Source organism: Phyllobates terribilis, unplaced genomic scaffold (assembly GCF_046119375.1).
Source record: "Phyllobates terribilis strain yellow unplaced genomic scaffold, ASM4611937v1 Scaffold_801__1_contigs__length_655404, whole genome shotgun sequence".
Classification (NCBI taxonomy): domain Eukaryota; kingdom Metazoa; phylum Chordata; class Amphibia; order Anura; family Dendrobatidae; genus Phyllobates; species Phyllobates terribilis.
In genome coordinates this window covers 44,187-62,683 of record NW_027363561.1, presented here as the reverse complement: position 1 = coordinate 62,683, position 18,497 = coordinate 44,187, and the positions used below count along the sequence as shown (strand labels likewise).

At 43.3% G+C, this 18,497-nt stretch overlaps 9 non-coding genes and 1 pseudogene across 9 annotated transcripts; all 10 read left to right on the top strand.

The window, feature by feature from the left end:
- The first annotated feature begins 1,077 nt into the window (after positions 1 to 1,077).
- On the top strand, positions 1,078 to 1,268 carry LOC141240259 (U2 spliceosomal RNA). Its single transcript, XR_012305528.1, has one exon. It is a non-coding gene; the product is annotated as a U2 spliceosomal RNA (small nuclear RNA).
- A 1,121-nt stretch (positions 1,269 to 2,389) lies between these two features.
- On the top strand, positions 2,390 to 2,580 carry LOC141240258 (U2 spliceosomal RNA). Its single transcript, XR_012305527.1, has one exon. It is a non-coding gene; the product is annotated as a U2 spliceosomal RNA (small nuclear RNA).
- Positions 2,581 to 3,701: 1,121 nt separating this feature from the next.
- On the top strand, positions 3,702 to 3,892 carry LOC141240257 (U2 spliceosomal RNA). The gene has a single exon (XR_012305526.1). It is a non-coding gene; the product is annotated as a U2 spliceosomal RNA (small nuclear RNA).
- Positions 3,893 to 5,013: 1,121 nt separating this feature from the next.
- LOC141240256 (U2 spliceosomal RNA) lies at positions 5,014 to 5,204 on the top strand. Its single transcript, XR_012305525.1, has one exon. It is a non-coding gene; the product is annotated as a U2 spliceosomal RNA (small nuclear RNA).
- Positions 5,205 to 11,596: 6,392 nt separating this feature from the next.
- Positions 11,597 to 11,784, top strand: LOC141240217 (U2 spliceosomal RNA). The gene has a single exon (XR_012305503.1). It is a non-coding gene; the product is annotated as a U2 spliceosomal RNA (small nuclear RNA).
- A 1,121-nt stretch (positions 11,785 to 12,905) lies between these two features.
- On the top strand, positions 12,906 to 13,096 carry LOC141240255 (U2 spliceosomal RNA). The gene has a single exon (XR_012305524.1). It is a non-coding gene; the product is annotated as a U2 spliceosomal RNA (small nuclear RNA).
- A 1,121-nt stretch (positions 13,097 to 14,217) lies between these two features.
- On the top strand, positions 14,218 to 14,309 carry LOC141240249 (U2 spliceosomal RNA; annotated as a pseudogene).
- Positions 14,310 to 15,103: 794 nt separating this feature from the next.
- Positions 15,104 to 15,286, top strand: LOC141240228 (U2 spliceosomal RNA). The gene has a single exon (XR_012305511.1). It is a non-coding gene; the product is annotated as a U2 spliceosomal RNA (small nuclear RNA).
- Positions 15,287 to 16,410: 1,124 nt separating this feature from the next.
- Positions 16,411 to 16,601, top strand: LOC141240195 (U2 spliceosomal RNA). Its single transcript, XR_012305483.1, has one exon. It is a non-coding gene; the product is annotated as a U2 spliceosomal RNA (small nuclear RNA).
- A 1,115-nt stretch (positions 16,602 to 17,716) lies between these two features.
- LOC141240254 (U2 spliceosomal RNA) lies at positions 17,717 to 17,907 on the top strand. The gene has a single exon (XR_012305523.1). It is a non-coding gene; the product is annotated as a U2 spliceosomal RNA (small nuclear RNA).
- The last annotated feature ends 590 nt before the right edge of the window (positions 17,908 to 18,497 follow it).

Sequence of the window (18,497 nt, the reverse complement as noted above, 5' to 3'; positions counted from 1 at the left end):
TTTTGTTCATTTTGCTTGTTTGTCGGATTTTGGGATGGACTCTTTGGCTTTGCTTTTCTTCTCCTCATTGGATTTTTCATGTTCAAAGTTGCAGAAGCCAGATTACAAGCTCATTTTGGTTCAACTTCAGCAACTGTGCATTGCATTGCCATGTAATGTAATGAAATGCTATCTTTCTAGCTCTCCCTTTTTACTTCCTTTTGGATAAACAGACATATTAGGCAAGCATTTTGGAGCTTTCACCTAAATAACTACAGGTGGTGAGATAAGCTGCACAATATAATTGACCTTTCAGTATATTGTTGCACACACACCATCTATTTAGCAAATGCCCTTGTTATCAACAGCAGCCTTTTAAACTCACCTGAGCTAACAGGTATGTGCACTGGTTACTCTGCTGCGCTTAAAATTTCTTTTTTGGTTTGCTACAATGCCTTTTCTGAAACGTTGTCTCCCTCTGCTGGAACACTGACTTCTTTCATTTAATGCCTGCAGACTATAAAAGAGAACCCAACCCAAAAAGTTTGGTTGATTAGTCTGTGGCATTCTGTTAAACTGTTGCTTATGGCGGTCTCTGTGAGCTTCTCAGCGACATTCAGCCAGCCAGGTATCCTGCCTGCAGTAGATGGAATGTGGCAGTGGAACGCTGGCTGCGCGTGTCATAATAGGCTCTGAGCCTTTATATACCTGTGCACAGCAGCAGCCACCTTCAGTCTGCTGCTGGACAGCCAGCAGCAGCAGCAGCAGCAGCAGGAGAGGTATGTAATCAGCAGCCCTCCTGCTAAGGGTAGACAGCTGCTCGTTCCACCCCACCCCCCGCCTTAATTGGTTCTCCTCCCTTCCAACGGTGTTGAGGCGGGTGGGAACAGCAGGGGGTGAAGGTGCTGTGTTTAAAGAGGTGGAGTTATGCAGATCTAAAACGCGTGGATTGCAGCAGCAGCAAGCCGAAAAGTGCAGGCATGTAAGGGATCTAGAGGTTGACAACATGTCTTCTTAACGGGAGTCCAGGAGCTCATCTCCACAAATGGACTTTTCAGGATCCTTGGGTGGCTCCGTAGTTTGAAACCAATTCTGGTTATCGCTTCTCGGCCTTTTGGCTAAGATCAAGTGTAGTATCTGTTCTTATCAGTTTAATATCTGATACGTCCCCTATCTGGGGACCATATATTAAATGGATTTTTAGAACAGGGAGATGGAAAAAGAGCTTGCTCTGTCCACTCCACGCATTGACCTGGTATTGCAGTATCTCCAGGACCGGTGCACCCCTTCTTTAATGCAGTTTCTAAAATCAGAAAGAATTGAATTCAATGTTTTTTGTTCATTTTGCTTGTTTGTCGGATTTTGGGATGGACTCTTTGGCTTTGCTTTTCTTCTCCTCATTGGATTTTTCATGTTCAAAGTTGCAGAAGCCAGATTACAAGCTCATTTTGGTTCAACTTCAGCAACTGTGCATTGCATTGCCATGTAATGTAATGAAATGCTATCTTTCTAGCTCTCCCTTTTTACTTCCTTTTGGATAAACAGACATATTAGGCAAGCATTTTGGAGCTTTCACCTAAATAACTACAGGTGGTGAGATAAGCTGCACAATATAATTGACCTTTCAGTATATTGTTGCACACACACCATCTATTTAGCAAATGCCCTTGTTATCAACAGCAGCCTTTTAAACTCACCTGAGCTAACAGGTATGTGCGCTGGTTACTCTGCTGCACTTAAAATTTCTTTTTTGGTTTGCTACAATGCCTTTTCTGAAACGTTGTCTCCCTCTGCTGGAACACTGACTTCTTTCATTTAATGCCTGCAGACTATAAAAGAGAACCCAACCCAAAAAGTTTGGTTGATTAGTCTGTGGCATTCTGTTAAACTATTGCTTATGGCGGTCTCTGTGAGCTTCTCAGCGACATTCAGCCAGCCAGGTATCCTGCCTGCAGTAGATGGAATGTGGCAATGGAACACTGGCTGCGCGTGTCATAATAGGCTCTGAGCCTTTATATACCTGTGCACAGCAGCAGCCACCTTCAGTCTGCTGCTGGACAGCCAGCAGCAGCAGCAGCAGCAGCAGGAGAGGTATGTAATCAGCAGCCCTCCTGCTAAGGGTAGACAGCTGCTCGTTCCACCCCACCCCCCGCCTTAATTGGTTCTCCTCCCTTCCAACGGTGTTGAGGCGGGTGGGAACAGCAGGGGGTGAAGGTGCTGTGTTTAAAGAGGTGGAGTTATGCAGATCTAAAACGCGTGGATTGCAGCAGCAGCAAGCCGAAAAGTGCAGGCATGTAAGGGATCTAGAGGTTGACAACATGTCTTCTTAACGGGAGTCCAGGAGCTCATCTCCACAAATGGACTTTTCAGGATCCTTGGGTGGCTCCGTAGTTTGAAACCAATTCTGGTTATCGCTTCTCGGCCTTTTGGCTAAGATCAAGTGTAGTATCTGTTCTTATCAGTTTAATATCTGATACGTCCCCTATCTGGGGACCATATATTAAATGGATTTTTAGAACAGGGAGATGGAAAAAGAGCTTGCTCTGTCCACTCCACGCATTGACCTGGTATTGCAGTATCTCCAGGACCGGTGCACCCCTTCTTTAATGCAGTTTCTAAAATCAGAAAGAATTGAATTCAATGTTTTTTGTTCATTTTGCTTGTTTGTCGGATTTTGGGATGGACTCTTTGGCTTTGCTTTTCTTCTCCTCATTGGATTTTTCATGTTCAAAGTTGCAGAAGCCAGATTACAAGCTCATTTTGGTTCAACTTCAGCAACTGTGCATTGCATTGCCATGTAATGTAATGAAATGCTATCTTTCTAGCTCTCCCTTTTTACTTCCTTTTGGATAAACAGACATATTAGGCAAGCATTTTGGAGCTTTCACCTAAATAACTACAGGTGGTGAGATAAGCTGCACAATATAATTGACCTTTCAGTATATTGTTGCACACACACCATCTATTTAGCAAATGCCCTTGTTATCAACAGCAGCCTTTTAAACTCACCTGAGCTAACAGGTATGTGCGCTGGTTACTCTGCTGCGCTTAAAATTTCTTTTTTGGTTTGCTACAATGCCTTTTCTGAAACGTTGTCTCCCTCTGCTGGAACACTGACTTCTTTCATTTAATGCCTGCAGACTATAAAAGAGAACCCAACCCAAAAAGTTTGGTTGATTAGTCTGTGGCATTCTGTTAAACTGTTGCTTATGGCGGTCTCTGTGAGCTTCTCAGCGACATTCAGCCAGCCAGGTATCCTGCCTGCAGTAGATGGAATGTGGCAATGGAACGCTGGCTGCGCGTGTCATAATAGGCTCTGAGCCTTTATATACCTGTGCACAGCAGCAGCCACCTTCAGTCTGCTGCTGGACAGCCAGCAGCAGCAGCAGCAGCAGCAGGAGAGGTATGTAATCAGCAGCCCTCCTGCTAAGGGTAGACAGCTGCTCGTTCCACCCCACCCCCCGCCTTAATTGGTTCTCCTCCCTTCCAACGGTGTTGAGGCGGGTGGGAACAGCAGGGGGTGAAGGTGCTGTGTTTAAAGAGGTGGAGTTATGCAGATCTAAAACGCGTGGATTGCAGCAGCAGCAAGCCGAAAAGTGCAGGCATGTAAGGGATCTAGAGGTTGACAACATGTCTTCTTAACGGGAGTCCAGGAGCTCATCTCCACAAATGGACTTTTCAGGATCCTTGGGTGGCTCCGTAGTTTGAAACCAATTCTGGTTATCGCTTCTCGGCCTTTTGGCTAAGATCAAGTGTAGTATCTGTTCTTATCAGTTTAATATCTGATACGTCCCCTATCTGGGGACCATATATTAAATGGATTTTTAGAACAGGGAGATGGAAAAAGAGCTTGCTCTGTCCACTCCACGCATTGACCTGGTATTGCAGTATCTCCAGGACCGGTGCACCCCTTCTTTAATGCAGTTTCTAAAATCAGAAAGAATTGAATTCAATGTTTTTTGTTCATTTTGCTTGTTTGTCGGATTTTGGGATGGACTCTTTGGCTTTGCTTTTCTTCTCCTCATTGGATTTTTCATGTTCAAAGTTGCAGAAGCCAGATTACAAGCTCATTTTGGTTCAACTTCAGCAACTGTGCATTGCATTGCCATGTAATGTAATGAAATGCTATCTTTCTAGCTCTCCCTTTTTACTTCCTTTTGGATAAACAGACATATTAGGCAAGCATTTTGGAGCTTTCACCTAAATAACTACAGGTGGTGAGATAAGCTGCACAATATAATTGACCTTTCAGTATATTGTTGCACACACACCATCTATTTAGCAAATGCCCTTGTTATCAACAGCAGCCTTTTAAACTCACCTGAGCTAACAGGTATGTGCGCTGGTTACTCTGCTGCACTTAAAATTTCTTTTTTGGTTTGCTACAATGCCTTTTCTGAAACGTTGTCTCCCTCTGCTGGAACACTGACTTCTTTCATTTAATGCCTGCAGACTATAAAAGAGAACCCAACCCAAAAAGTTTGGTTGATTAGTCTGTGGCATTCTGTTAAACTGTTGCTTATGGCGGTCTCTGTGAGCTTCTCAGCGACATTCAGCCAGCCAGGTATCCTGCCTGCAGTAGATGGAATGTGGCAATGGAACACTGGCTGCGCGTGTCATAATAGGCTCTGAGCCTTTATATACCTGTGCACAGCAGCAGCCACCTTCAGTCTGCTGCTGGACAGCCAGCAGCAGCAGCAGCAGCAGCAGGAGAGGTATGTAATCAGCAGCCCTCCTGCTAAGGGTAGACAGCTGCTCGTTCCACCCCACCCCCCGCCTTAATTGGTTCTCCTCCCTTCCAACGGTGTTGAGGCGGGTGGGAACAGCAGGGGGTGAAGGTGCTGTGTTTAAAGAGGTGGAGTTATGCAGATCTAAAACGCGTGGATTGCAGCAGCAGCAAGCCGAAAAGTGCAGGCATGTAAGGGATCTAGAGGTTGACAACATGTCTTCTTAACGGGAGTCCAGGAGCTCATCTCCACAAATGGACTTTTCAGGATCCTTGGGTGGCTCCGTAGTTTGAAACCAATTCTGGTTATCGCTTCTCGGCCTTTTGGCTAAGATCAAGTGTAGTATCTGTTCTTATCAGTTTAATATCTGATACGTCCCCTATCTGGGGACCATATATTAAATGGATTTTTAGAACAGGGAGATGGAAAAAGAGCTTGCTCTGTCCACTCCACGCATTGACCTGGTATTGCAGTATCTCCAGGACCGGTGCACCCCTTCTTTAATGCAGTTTCTAAAATCAGAAAGAATTGAATTCAATGTTTTTTGTTCATTTTGCTTGTTTGTCGGATTTTGGGATGGACTCTTTGGCTTTGCTTTTCTTCTCCTCATTGGATTTTTCATGTTCAAAGTTGCAGAAGCCAGATTACAAGCTCATTTTGGTTCAACTTCAGCAACTGTGCATTGCATTGCCATGTAATGTAATGAAATGCTATCTTTCTAGCTCTCCCTTTTTACTTCCTTTTGGATAAACAGACATATTAGGCAAGCATTTTGGAGCTTTCACCTAAATAACTACAGGTGGTGAGATAAGCTGCACAATATAATTGACCTTTCAGTATATTGTTGCACACACACCATCTATTTAGCAAATGCCCTTGTTATCAACAGCAGCCTTTTAAACTCACCTGAGCTAACAGGTATGTGCGCTGGTTACTCTGCTGCGCTTAAAATTTCTTTTTTGGTTTGCTACAATGCCTTTTCTGAAACGTTGTCTCCCTCTGCTGGAACACTGACTTCTTTCATTTAATGCCTGCAGACTATAAAAGAGAACCCAACCCAAAAAGTTTGGTTGATTAGTCTGTGGCATTCTGTTAAACTGTTGCTTATGGCGGTCTCTGTGAGCTTCTCAGCGACATTCAGCCAGCCAGGTATCCTGCCTGCAGTAGATGGAATGTGGCAATGGAACGCTGGCTGCGCGTGTCATAATAGGCTCTGAGCCTTTATATACCTGTGCACAGCAGCAGCCACCTTCAGTCTGCTGCTGGACAGCCAGCAGCAGCAGCAGCAGCAGGAGAGGTATGTAATCAGCAGCCCTCCTGCTAAGGGTAGACAGCTGCTCGTTCCACCCCACCCCCCGCCTTAATTGGTTCTCCTCCCTTCCAACGGTGTTGAGGCGGGTGGGAACAGCAGGGGGTGAAGGTGCTGTGTTTAAAGAGGTGGAGTTATGCAGATCTAAAACGCGTGGATTGCAGCAGCAGCAAGCCGAAAAGTGCAGGCATGTAAGGGATCTAGAGGTTGACAACATGTCTTCTTAACGGGAGTCCAGGAGCTCATCTCCACAAATGGACTTTTCAGGATCCTTGGGTGGCTCCGTAGTTTGAAACCAATTCTGGTTATCGCTTCTCGGCCTTTTGGCTACGATCAAGTGCTTTATTGCAGGAGATTGTGGTTGAAGGGCACTCGGGTACCCCTCTCCTTGGCCTGGCAGGATCGTCCACTTTGGTGGACTTAACCTGCTTGCTGCTATTAGGGAGAGGGCTTAGTCCCAGGTAACGAGTTGCGATCCCCCAGCTTCCAGGTGTTTTTCGCTGCAAGAACACTGGGAGCGCAGATTGCAAGCGGCTGCAATTTGCAACCTTGTTGCGTTTTTCCATGGAGGTTGACCCTAACCTCGTGCCTCTTTATGCGAGGCTAAAAAACTCTATCCGAGTTCACTTCACGGCGGGTGGCTCGGATATGAGGAAATTAGGGTATGTAGTCCAGGACGTGCTCAGGAACCTTCTTGGCGTACAAAGGAATGAAATTCTCTCCATCCAGGATTATCCCAGAAGAGGTGACTATGACATCACATTCACCGGAGAAGGTATTTTTAGAGATGTACTAGAAAAGTTAAAAAAAGTTGAAAATAGTCCTGTTTTGAAAGGGATACAAATTGTTGAGCACGTCCTGGATGAGGTAAGACTGGTTATTGTAAAAATATTTTAGCCCTTTGTTTCTGCTCCAGAAGTAATGTCATTTCTAGCAATTTATTTTAAAAGTGTTAAATGTATTGGGAAGATATTAAACGAATATAACATATGGACATCTAAGTGGAAATTCCTTGTGAAGTGTACAAGAGATCCAAATACACCAGGTGGTATACGGCTCCCCCCTGCCCGTTTCAAAATTGGGCAAACAAATGGGGATTTCTTCTTTTCTGGGATGCCAGTATATTGCAGAAATTGTGGGCGCTATGGTCATTCAAAAGAAAACTGTCATGTATCATGTAGAAATTGTGCTAGTGAAGAACATGAGACAAAAGAATGCCCTAAGGAAAAGAAATGCAGTTTTTGCCAGACTCCAGGTCACTTTTATTTTTCTTGCCCTCACAGATTTCGGGAAGATGAGCAAAAGGGGAAGTCCAAGACGTCCGACCAAGGACCAAAAGATCAGACCACCCCTCAGGAGGAGGAACAACAACCTGGAGCCTCTGGAGACAATAAGGGCGTACCAAATAGTGAAGTGTCTCCAGAGTCTATGACAGGTAAAATACCAAATCCCAAAACCTGGCTGCAGGACCTGCGGGAGTCCAAAAGGAGGGCTGAGAAGGAGCAGAAGGGCACTACTGGTAAGGTCAAAAGGGACCGGCAAAAGGCCGACACAGAAGCCCATGCCCAGTCTGGGTCTCCTAGTGCTGAGGGCGCTGAGTGGATAAAGGTGGGTCCTAAGAAAAAGAAAAAGGGTGGTTCGGAGGAGGCAGCAGGAGGTGAACAGATGGACACTTCTCCAGAAGGGGACGTGGACGCTGGACCCTCAGGGGTTTCGGTCTCCGCTGCTACAGGTGGGGACCGGGATCTTGCTGCCTCTGAAGAGTCAGAGGCTCTGCCTTGTGCGCAACCTCCTCCTATAGGACGACCTTCTACAGGTCAAACAGGGGCGGCGGAACCCCTCGGGGACCCACCTGATGAGGAACTGCATGGCCAGCCAATGGAGACCCAGCGGGTTCTGCCAGCCAGCCCTCCGAGCTATGCCAGTGTAGCGTCGGGTTTATATAAATGTGGTAATCTTTCCTCCTCCACGGAGACTCTCGTGACGATACTATCAGATGAGGAGGGAGGCGCAAGCCCAGTGGTCTGATCAGGTTCATCGGACAGGTAAATCCGTTGCTCTTAGTTACCTAATTAAAATTTCTACATTTTCTAATGATGGCTGAACTCAAAGGTATTTCCCTCAACGTGAGAGGCATAAAATCTAACACGAGAAGAACTGCTCTTTTTAATTTTTTTACGTGTTTTACTGCATCTGTATTTTTTCTGCAAGAATGTAATATCCCACATGAAATGTCATATCAAAAATATAAAGATGAGTGGAAGTGTGGGCCATCTGTCTGGTCCGGATCCAATGCTGCAGGATCAGCGGGTGTAGCCATACTTTTTAAAGGGAACGTTTTAATTGATTTTATTCAGGAAATTTTACCAGGTCGTATTTTATTAGTGAAAGCTTTTATTGATGGTATTAGATGGCAGTTTTTAAATTTTTATGGATCCCCAGAGAAAAATGAAACAGCCGAAATGCTTGATCTTTTACCATTATTTATTAATAACTCTGAACCTTTTATCTTAGCAGGGGATTTTAATTGTGTTTTAAAAGGTGAAAACCGGCGCTCCAGCTCTGTAAGCAGGAACTACGATAAAACCTCAGGTATGCTACATGATATAGTCAAAGATGCTAAATTGAAAGACATATATAAAGAGTGTCATAGTGACAGCACAGAGGACGCCGGTTTCACTTGGAGCAATGCTAATTGTAGCTCTAGGATTGATTTTATTTTTGGTTCAGATAAAACAATACCTGCCAAATGTGAAGTTTTAACTAATATATTTTCAGACCATAAACTTTTATCCTTTACCATAAAAGTAAATGACAACAAAAAATGTGGTAAGAAAAGCTGGAAAATGAACGTATCCCTTTTAACCGACCCGCAGATTTTATCAGATTTTATTGAGTTTTATAGGAAATGTAGAAAAGGGAAAAAAACAAATGAGACTATGAGTGTATGGTGGGATAGAATGAAAGTAAAAATAAAAGACTTTTTTATTAAAAAGAGTATATGTAGAGCCAAAGAAAAATATGAAGAATATAGAATTTTAAATACCCGCCTACAAACATTATTTAAGCTCAGAGACAATGGGATAGATGTACAAGTTGATATTTCAAACTTAAAAGAAGAGATTTCAAAATGGCTAGAACAAAAAGGAAAAGAGATCATTTTTCGTTCTAGAGTACAACATATAGAAGAAAATGAAAAGTGTTCCAGATATTTTTTTAGGAAAAATAAAAAAGAAAAAGTGATAATTGACCATATAGATGGTGAGAATAATATAAAAAATATGCTGGGTAAAGTTGAGGTTTTTTTTTCTAATCTTTTTAATGGAAAAAATATAGATAATAAACTAATGGATGATTCGCTGCAAGGACTAACAGCTGTTTTAGATCCCGCATCCCAAGAGTTTTTATCCCAAGTTTTAACGGAACAAGAAGTGTTAAAAACTATTAAAAGTTTTAAAACTGGAAAGGTCCCTGGTCCTGATGGCATCCCAATAGAATTTTATGTATGTTTTTATGATATTTTAAAAGATGATTTGTTTTATTTGTTTACTGAGGTTTTTAATAATAAGGTTTTATTAAATTCCTGGAAGAAAGGTGAAGTCTCCCTCCTATACAAAAAAGGCGATAAATCAAAATTAGAAAACTGGAGACCAATAACACTTTTAAATTGTGACTATAAAATAATGGCTAAAATTTGTGCAAATCGTCTAAAAGAAGTCATCAGCAAAGTTATTCATTCTAATCAAGTGTGTGGGGTGCCGGGGCGCAGTATATGGGACAATCTGAATTTAGTGAAAGACTGTATTGAGGATGTGAAAGACAGAAAGGGGAAAATGGCGATTTTATCTATTGATTTTGAAAAAGCATTTGACCGTGTCTCACACTTTTATCTTTTTAAAGTTTTAGAGAAAATGGGCATACCAGAAGGGTTTTTACTATCGCTTAAAGCATTTTACAAGGATTGTACAAGTAAGATTTTAGTGAATGGTTTTAAGACACAAGAGGTATTTTTACGGTCAGGGGTGAAACAGGGATGCCCTCTGTCCCCCCTACTGTTTATCTGTGCACTGGAACCAATGTTATGTGCAATACGCCAAAATAAACAGATATGCGGTGTCCCTCTGCCTGGAAGCGGTGGTTTGGAGGCCAAGGTTGTAGGCTACATGGATGACGTGGCGGTCTTGTGTACAGATGCACCATCACTTACGGCCACTCTCCATCAAGTGCAATCCTTTTGCCTAGCTTCTGGTTTTAAAATCAATTTTAATAAGTGTAACATTTTAAGTGTTGGGGGGATGATTTTACGTGATGTACCAATTAATGTCTCCGAATCCATTTCCATTTTAGGTATATCATTCACTGAAAATAATGATGGTTATAATAGTTGGGAAACAGTTACACAGAAAGTAAATACGAAAATATGTATGTGGAACATGAGGAGACTTACAATGGAGGGTAAAGTATTGGTTTTAAAGATGGTGATTTTACCTCTTTTATTGTATCTTAGCATGGTTTTCCCCCCGCCTGTTAATGTTTTAAAAAAGATAACCAAAACCTGTTTTACCTTCTTTTGGAACTCAAAAATGGAAAAGCTGAAAAGAGAAATCGTGATGAAATCAAAAGTAAAAGGTGGTAAAGATTTTCCAGATTTTAATAGGTTTCTTTTAATCCATCTGTTCGTTTACTGTTTTAATGCCCTTTTTAAGAATCACTATTGGTCCTTTTTTATGCGTTTTAATACAGGATTTTTTATGAGAAAGTTTGGATGGTATGAAGTTAATATATCTGTGCCCCATGCTTTTAATTTGTCGACGCATTATGAGATTTTAAGGAAAATAGTGTCCGATTTTAATTTAGGGACTAAGAAAATAGAGGAATTAAGAAATAGTAAGAAACTAATTAAAGAAATACGTAAAAGTGAGGAAATATGTAATGTTGACAGATATGATGATGACAAATCTATGTCTATCTGGAAAATGATTAACGTTTTTTATCTTTTTAATGAACAGAGAGATCTGGCTTGGAGTTGCATGCACCGCTGTCTTCCTTGCCGGGCATTCCAATACAGAAGAGGATTTGTGAGGTCTGCCATCTGCCCAAGAGCCGGATGCCAAGAAGAGGAAACGGTGGAACATCTATTATGGACATGTAATTTTGCAAAGGATTTCTGGAGAAGACTGCTCCCCCTACTGGAAAGGGTGGCAGACCTCAAGGACTTTACATATAAAACTGTGCTATACGGACTTATGGAATGCCCCACAATGGACCAGTACACAATGGCTTGGAAGACAGTGAACTGCGCCAACTCATCTCTCTGGAAAGCGCGCAACATTGCTATTTTTAAACAAGATGTTTTATCAGTGAATGATGTTTTAAGTTTATGTTTATGTGAAATGTATACTTATTATTTAATTGACAAAAAGAAGAATGTACATATTTCCAAAAAATGGCTTGTTGACCAATGGAACCTAATTATTTAAAATCTTTGTATTTTTTTGTTTTGTAAATTTCATTTGTCTTTTAACGTTTGGTATTTGTTAAATTATGCTTGTAATTTGTTAAAGTTTTAATAAACGGTTTTATCCCTCTGCAGGGGATAGCCAAATTAAAAAAAAATCTGTTCTTATCAGTTTAATATCTGATACGTCCCCTATCTGGGGACCATATATTAAATGGATTTTTAGAACAGGGAGATGGAAAAAGAGCTTGCTCTGTCCACTCCACGCATTGACCTGGTATTGCAGTATCTCCAGGACCGGTGCACCCCTTCTTTAATGCAGTTTCTAAAATCAGAAAGAATTGAATTCAATGTTTTTTGTTCATTTTGCTTGTTTGTCGGATTTTGGGATGGACTCTTTGGCTTTGCTTTTCTTCTCCTCATTGGATTTTTCATGTTCAAAGTTGCAGAAGCCAGATTACAAGCTCATTTTGGTTCAACTTCAGCAACTGTGCATTGCATTGCCATGTAATGTAATGAAATGCTATCTTTCTAGCTCTCCCTTTTTACTTCCTTTTGGATAAACAGACATATTAGGCAAGCATTTTGGAGCTTTCACCTAAATAACTACAGGTGGTGAGATAAGCTGCACAATATAATTGACCTTTCAGTATCTTGTTGCACACACACCATCTATTTAGCAAATGCCCTTGTTATCAACAGCAGCCTTTTAAACTCACCTGAGCTAACAGGTATGTGCGCTGGTTACTCTGCTGCGCTTAAAATTTCTTTTTTGGTTTGCTACAATGCCTTTTCTGAAACGTTGTCTCCCTCTGCTGGAACACTGACTTCTTTCATTTAATGCCTGCAGACTATAAAAGAGAACCCAACCCAAAAAGTTTGGTTGATTAGTCTGTGGCATTCTGTTAAACTGTTGCTTATGGCGGTCTCTGTGAGCTTCTCAGCGACATTCAGCCAGCCAGGTATCCTGCCTGCAGTAGATGGAATGTGGCAATGGAACGCTGGCTGCGCGTGTCATAATAGGCTCTGAGCCTTTATATACCTGTGCACAGCAGCAGCCACCTTCAGTCTGCTGCTGGACAGCCAGCAGCAGCAGCAGCAGCAGCAGGAGAGGTATGTAATCAGCAGCCCTCCTGCTAAGGGTAGACAGCTGCTCGTTCCACCCCACCCCCCGCCTTAATTGGTTCTCCTCCCTTCCAACGGTGTTGAGGCGGGTGGGAACAGCAGGGGGTGAAGGTGCTGTGTTTAAAGAGGTGGAGTTATGCAGATCTAAAACGCGTGGATTGCAGCAGCAGCAAGCCGAAAAGTGCAGGCATGTAAGGGATCTAGAGGTTGACAACATGTCTTCTTAACGGGAGTCCAGGAGCTCACCTCCACAAATGGACTTTTCAGGATCCTTGGGTGGCTCCGCAGTTTGAAACCAATTCTGGTTATCGCTTCTCGGCCTTTTGGCTAAGATCAAGTGTAGTATCTGTTCTTATCAGTTTAATATCTGATACGTCCCCTATCTGGGGACCATATATTAAATGGATTTTTAGAACAGGGAGATGGAAAAAGAGCTTGCTCTGTCCACTCCACGCATTGACCTGGTATTGCAGTATCTCCAGGACCGGTGCACCCCTTCTTTAATGCAGTTTCTAAAATCAGAAAGAATTGAATTCAATGTTTTTTGTTCATTTTGCTTGTTTGTCGGATTTTGGGATGGACTCTTTGGCTTTGCTTTTCTTCTCCTCATTGGATTTTTCATGTTCAAAGTTGCAGAAGCCAGATTACAAGCTCATTTTGGTTCAACTTCAGCAACTGTGCATTGCATTGCCATGTAATGTAATGAAATGCTATCTTTCTAGCTCTCCCTTTTTACTTCCTTTTGGATAAACAGACATATTAGGCAAGCATTTTGGAGCTTTCACCTAAATAACTACAGGTGGTGAGATAAGCTGCACAATATAATTGACCTTTCAGTATATTGTTGCACACACACCATCTATTTAGCAAATGCCCTTGTTATCAACAGCAGCCTTTTAAACTCACCTGAGCTAACAGGTATGTGCGCTGGTTACTCTGCTGCGCTTAAAATTTCTTTTTTGGTTTGCTATAATGCCTTTTCTGAAACGTTGTCTCCCTCTGCTGGAACACTGACTTCTTTCATTTAATGCCTGCAGACTATAAAAGAGAACCCAACCCAAAAAGTTTGGTTGATTAGTCTGTGGCATTCTGTTAAACTGTTGCTTATGGCGGTCTCTGTGAGCTTCTCAGCGACATTCAGCCAGCCAGGTATCCTGCCTGCAGTAGATGGAATGTGGCAATGGAACGCTGGCTGCGCGTGTCATAATAGGCTCTGAGCCTTTATATACCTGTGCACAGCAGCAGCCACCTTCAGTCTGCTGCTGGACAGCCAGCAGCAGCAGCAGCAGCAGCAGGAGAGGTATGTAATCAGCAGCCCTCCTGCTAAGGGTAGACAGCTGCTCGTTCCACCCCACCCCCCGCCTTAATTGGTTCTCCTCCCTTCCAACGGTGTTGAGGCGGGTGGGAACAGCAGGGGGTGAAGGTGCTGTGTTTAAAGAGGTGGAGTTATGCAGATCTAAAACGCGTGGATTGCAGCAGCAGCAAGCCGAAAAGTGCAGGCATGTAAGGGATCTAGAGGTTGACAACATGTCTTCTTAACGGGAGTCCAGGAGCTCATCTCCACAAATGGACTTTTCAGGATCCTTGGGTGGCTCCGTAGTTTGAAACCAATTCTGGTTATCGCTTCTCGGCCTTTTGGCTAAGATCAAGTGTAGTATCTTTCGAAAAGGCGGTTTTGGATGTTGGCCGCCCTAGTAGATTGATACATTATGCACACTGGGGTTTAGGCGCTTGTTAGTACGCCAGGTGGCTAATATAGTCATCTGGTGGAAAGCATGGCCCCCCAGGATCGACGCCATTGGGCCGGGGAAGATCGAAAGCCCGAAGTGTGAAGTGCCCCAGGAGTGGTGACCCTGGGGTGCCTTAACTCACTGGGATTGGGAACCCCACTTGAGTTTATGGCACATTTGCACAAGCACTTTAAATTTTCTTTCTTCGCACACACCCTTATTCCGGGCCTTCTGGCCTTAGGATGGGGAATTTTTCAATTCCCGGTCGAAGGTCCGGGCAGTATTATACTGTGAAACCTTCACTATTTATTTAATTTCTTTGTCACTGTGTGTCCACTTATTCACGTGTGTCACGTCCTACTAGGATTTTGTCGGGATGCGGTTCCCTTACGGGTTCCTCTCTTGGCAGGTCTAGGGGGGGAGTGTGTGGCCATCAGGTTCCGCTCCCCCCTGAACCCCCCTGGCTCTCCTCTTTCGGGAGGAGAGCGTTGTTGGCTCCCCTCTTCCGGGAGGGGAGCACAGTCTTTGGCTCCCAGTGCCTTGCTCGGGTGAGAACTCGGGCAGGTGCTGGGGGTAAGATTGGGTCGCCTCTGGCTCCGGCTGGAGGTGGCTATTTGTCCCTGTTCCTCGCTGTGGCCTTCTGGCTCGGAGGGACGGGGAATGGTTTGGGGGACCCTTCTCCTTTTGGAGAGGGTTTCAAGAAGACCAGCATCCTAGTGCACTTTTTTTGTGGCACTTGTCACTTTTTTAAGCGCACTCGGGTTTTGTACACGAATTCGGGCTTTCGATAAAAAAAAAAAAAAAATCTGTTCTTATCAGTTTAATATCTGATACGTCCCCTATCTGGGGACCATATATTAAATGGATTTTTAGAACAGGGAGATGGAAAAAGAGCTTGCTCTGTCCACTCCACGCATTGACCTGGTATTGCAGTATCTCCAGGACCGGTGCACCCCTTCTTTAATGCAGTTTCTAAAATCAGAAAGAATTGAATTCAATGTTTTTTGTTCATTTTGCTTGTTTGTCGGATTTTGGGATGGACTCTTTGGCTTTGCTTTTCTTCTCCTCATTGGATTTTTCATGTTCAAAGTTGCAGAAGCCAGATTACAAGCTCATTTTGGTTCAACTTCAGCAACTGTGCATTGCATTGCCATGTAATGTAATGAAATGCTATCTTTCTAGCTCTCCCTTTTTACTTCCTTTTGGATAAACAGACATATTAGGCAAGCATTTTGGAGCTTTCACCTAAATAACTACAGGTGGTGAGATAAGCTGCACAATATAATTGACCTTTCAGTATATTGTTGCACACACACCATCTATTTAGCAAATGCCCTTGTTATCAACAGCAGCCTTTTAAACTCACCTGAGCTAACAGGTATGTGCGCTGGTTACTCTGCTGCGCTTAAAATTTCTTTTTTGGTTTGCTACAATGCCTTTTCTGAAACGTTGTCTCCCTCTGCTGGAACACTGACTTCTTTCATTTAATGCCTGCAGACTATAAAAGAGAACCCAACCCAAAAAGTTTGGTTGATTAGTCTGTGGCATTCTGTTAAACTGTTGCTTATGGCGGTCTCTGTGAGCTTCTCAGCGACATTCAGCCAGCCAGGTATCCTGCCTGCAGTAGATGGAATGTGGCAATGGAACGCTGGCTGCGCATGTCATAATAGGCTCTGAGCCTTTATATACCTGTGCACAGCAGCAGCCACCTTCAGTCTGCTGCTGGACAGCCAGCAGCAGCAGCAGCAGCAGCAGCAGGAGAGGTATGTAATCAGCAGCCCTCCTGCTAAGGGTAGACAGCTGCTCGTTCCACCCCACCCCCCGCCTTAATTGGTTCTCCTCCCTTCCAACGGTGTTGAGGCGGGTGGGAACAGCAGGGGGTGAAGGTGCTGTGTTTAAAGAGGTGGAGTTATGCAGATCTAAAACGCGTGGATTGCAGCAGCAGCAAGCCGAAAAGTGCAGGCATGTAAGGGATCTAGAGGTTGACAACATGTCTTCTTAACGGGAGTCCAGGAGCTCATCTCCACAAATGGACTTTTCAGGATCCTTGGGTGGCTCCGTAGTTTGAAACCAATTCTGGTTATCGCTTCTCGGCCTTTTGGCTAAGATCAAGTGTAGTATCTGTTCTTATCAGTTTAATATCTGATACGTCCCCTATCTGGGGACCATATATTAAATGGATTTTTAGAACAGGGAGATGGAAAAAGAGCTTGCTCTGTCCACTCCACGCATTGACCTGGTATTGCAGTATCTCCAGGACCGGTACACCCCTTCTTTAATGCAGTTTCTAAAATCAGAAAGAATTGAATTCAATGTTTTTTGTTCATTTTGCTTGTTTGTCGGATTTTGGGATGGACTCTTTGGCTTTGCTTTTCTTCTCCTCATTGGATTTTTCATGTTCAAAGTTGCAGAAGCCAGATTACAAGCTCATTTTGGTTCAACTTCAGCAACTGTGCATTGCATTGCCATGTAATGTAATGAAATGCTATCATTCTAGCTCTCCCTTTTTACTTCCTTTTGGATAAACAGACATATTAGGCAAGCATTTTGGAGCTTTCACCTAAATAACTACAGGTGGTGAGATAAGCTGCACAATATAATTGACCTTTCAGTATATTGTTGCACACACACCATCTATTTAGCAAATGCCCTTGTTATCAACAGCAGCCTTTTAAACTCACCTGAGCTAACAGGTATGTGCGCTGGTTACTCTGCTGCGCTTAAAATGTCTTTTTTGGTTTGCTACAATGCCTTTTCTGAAACGTTGTCTCCCTCTGCTGGAACACTGACTTCTTTCATTTAATGCCTGCAGACTATAAAAGAGAACCCAACCCAAAAAGTTTGGTTGATTAGTCTGTGGCATTCTGTTAAACTGTTGCTTATGGCGGTCTCTGTGAGCTTCTCAGCGACATTCAGCCAGCCAGGTATCCTGCCTGCAGTAGATGGAATGTGGCAATGGAACGCTGGCTGCGCGTGTCATAATAGGCTCTGAGCCTTTATATACCTGTGCACAGCAGCAGCCACCTTCAGTCTGCTGCTGGACAGCCAGCAGCAGCAGCAGCAGGAGAGGTATGTAATCAGCAGCCCTCCTGCTAAGGGTAGACAGCTGCTCGTTCCACCCCACCCCCCGCCTTAATTGGTTCTCCTCCCTTCCAACGGTGTTGAGGCGGGTGGGAACAGCAGGGGGTGAAGGTGCTGTGTTTAAAGAGGTGGAGTTATGCAGATCTAAAACGCGTGGATTGCAGCAGCAGCAAGCCGAAAAGTGCAGGCATGTAAGGGATCTAGAGGTTGACAACATGTCTTCTTAACGGGAGTCCAGGAGCTCATCTCCACAAATGGACTTTTCAGGATCCTTGGGTGGCTCCGTAGTTTGAAACCAATTCTGGTTATCGCTTCTCGGCCTTTTGGCTAAGATCAAGTGTAGTATCTGTTCTTATCAGTTTAATATCTGATACGTCCCCTATCTGGGGACCATATATTAAATGGATTTTTAGAACAGGGAGATGGAAAAAGAGCTTGCTCTGTCCACTCCACGCATTGACCTGGTATTGCAGTATCTCCAGGACCGGTGCACCCCTTCTTTAATGCAGTTTCTAAAATCAGAAAGAATTGAATTCAATGTTTTTTGTTCATTTTGCTTGTTTGTCGGATTTTGGGATGGACTCTTTGGCTTTGCTTTTCTTCTCCTCATTGGATTTTTCATGTTCAAAGTTGCAGAAGCCAGATTACAAGCTCATTTTGGTTCAACTTCAGCAACTGTGCATTGCATTGCCATGTAATGTAATGAAATGCTATCTTTCTAGCTCTCCCTTTTTACTTCCTTTTGGATAAACAGACATATTAGGCAAGCATTTTGGAGCTTTCACCTAAATAACTACAGGTGGTGAGATAAGCTGCACAATATAATTGACCTTTCAGTATATTGTTGCACACACACCATCTATTTAGCAAATGCCCTTGTTATCAACAGCAGCCTTTTAAACTCACCTGAGCTAACAGGTATGTGCGCTGGTTACTCTGCTGCGCTTAAAATTTCTTTTTTGGTTTGCTACAATGCCTTTTCTGAAACGTTGTCTCACTCTGCTGGAACACTGACTTCTTTCATTTAATGCCTGCAGACTATAAAAGAGAACCCAACCCAAAAAGTTTGGTTGATTAGTCTGTGGCAT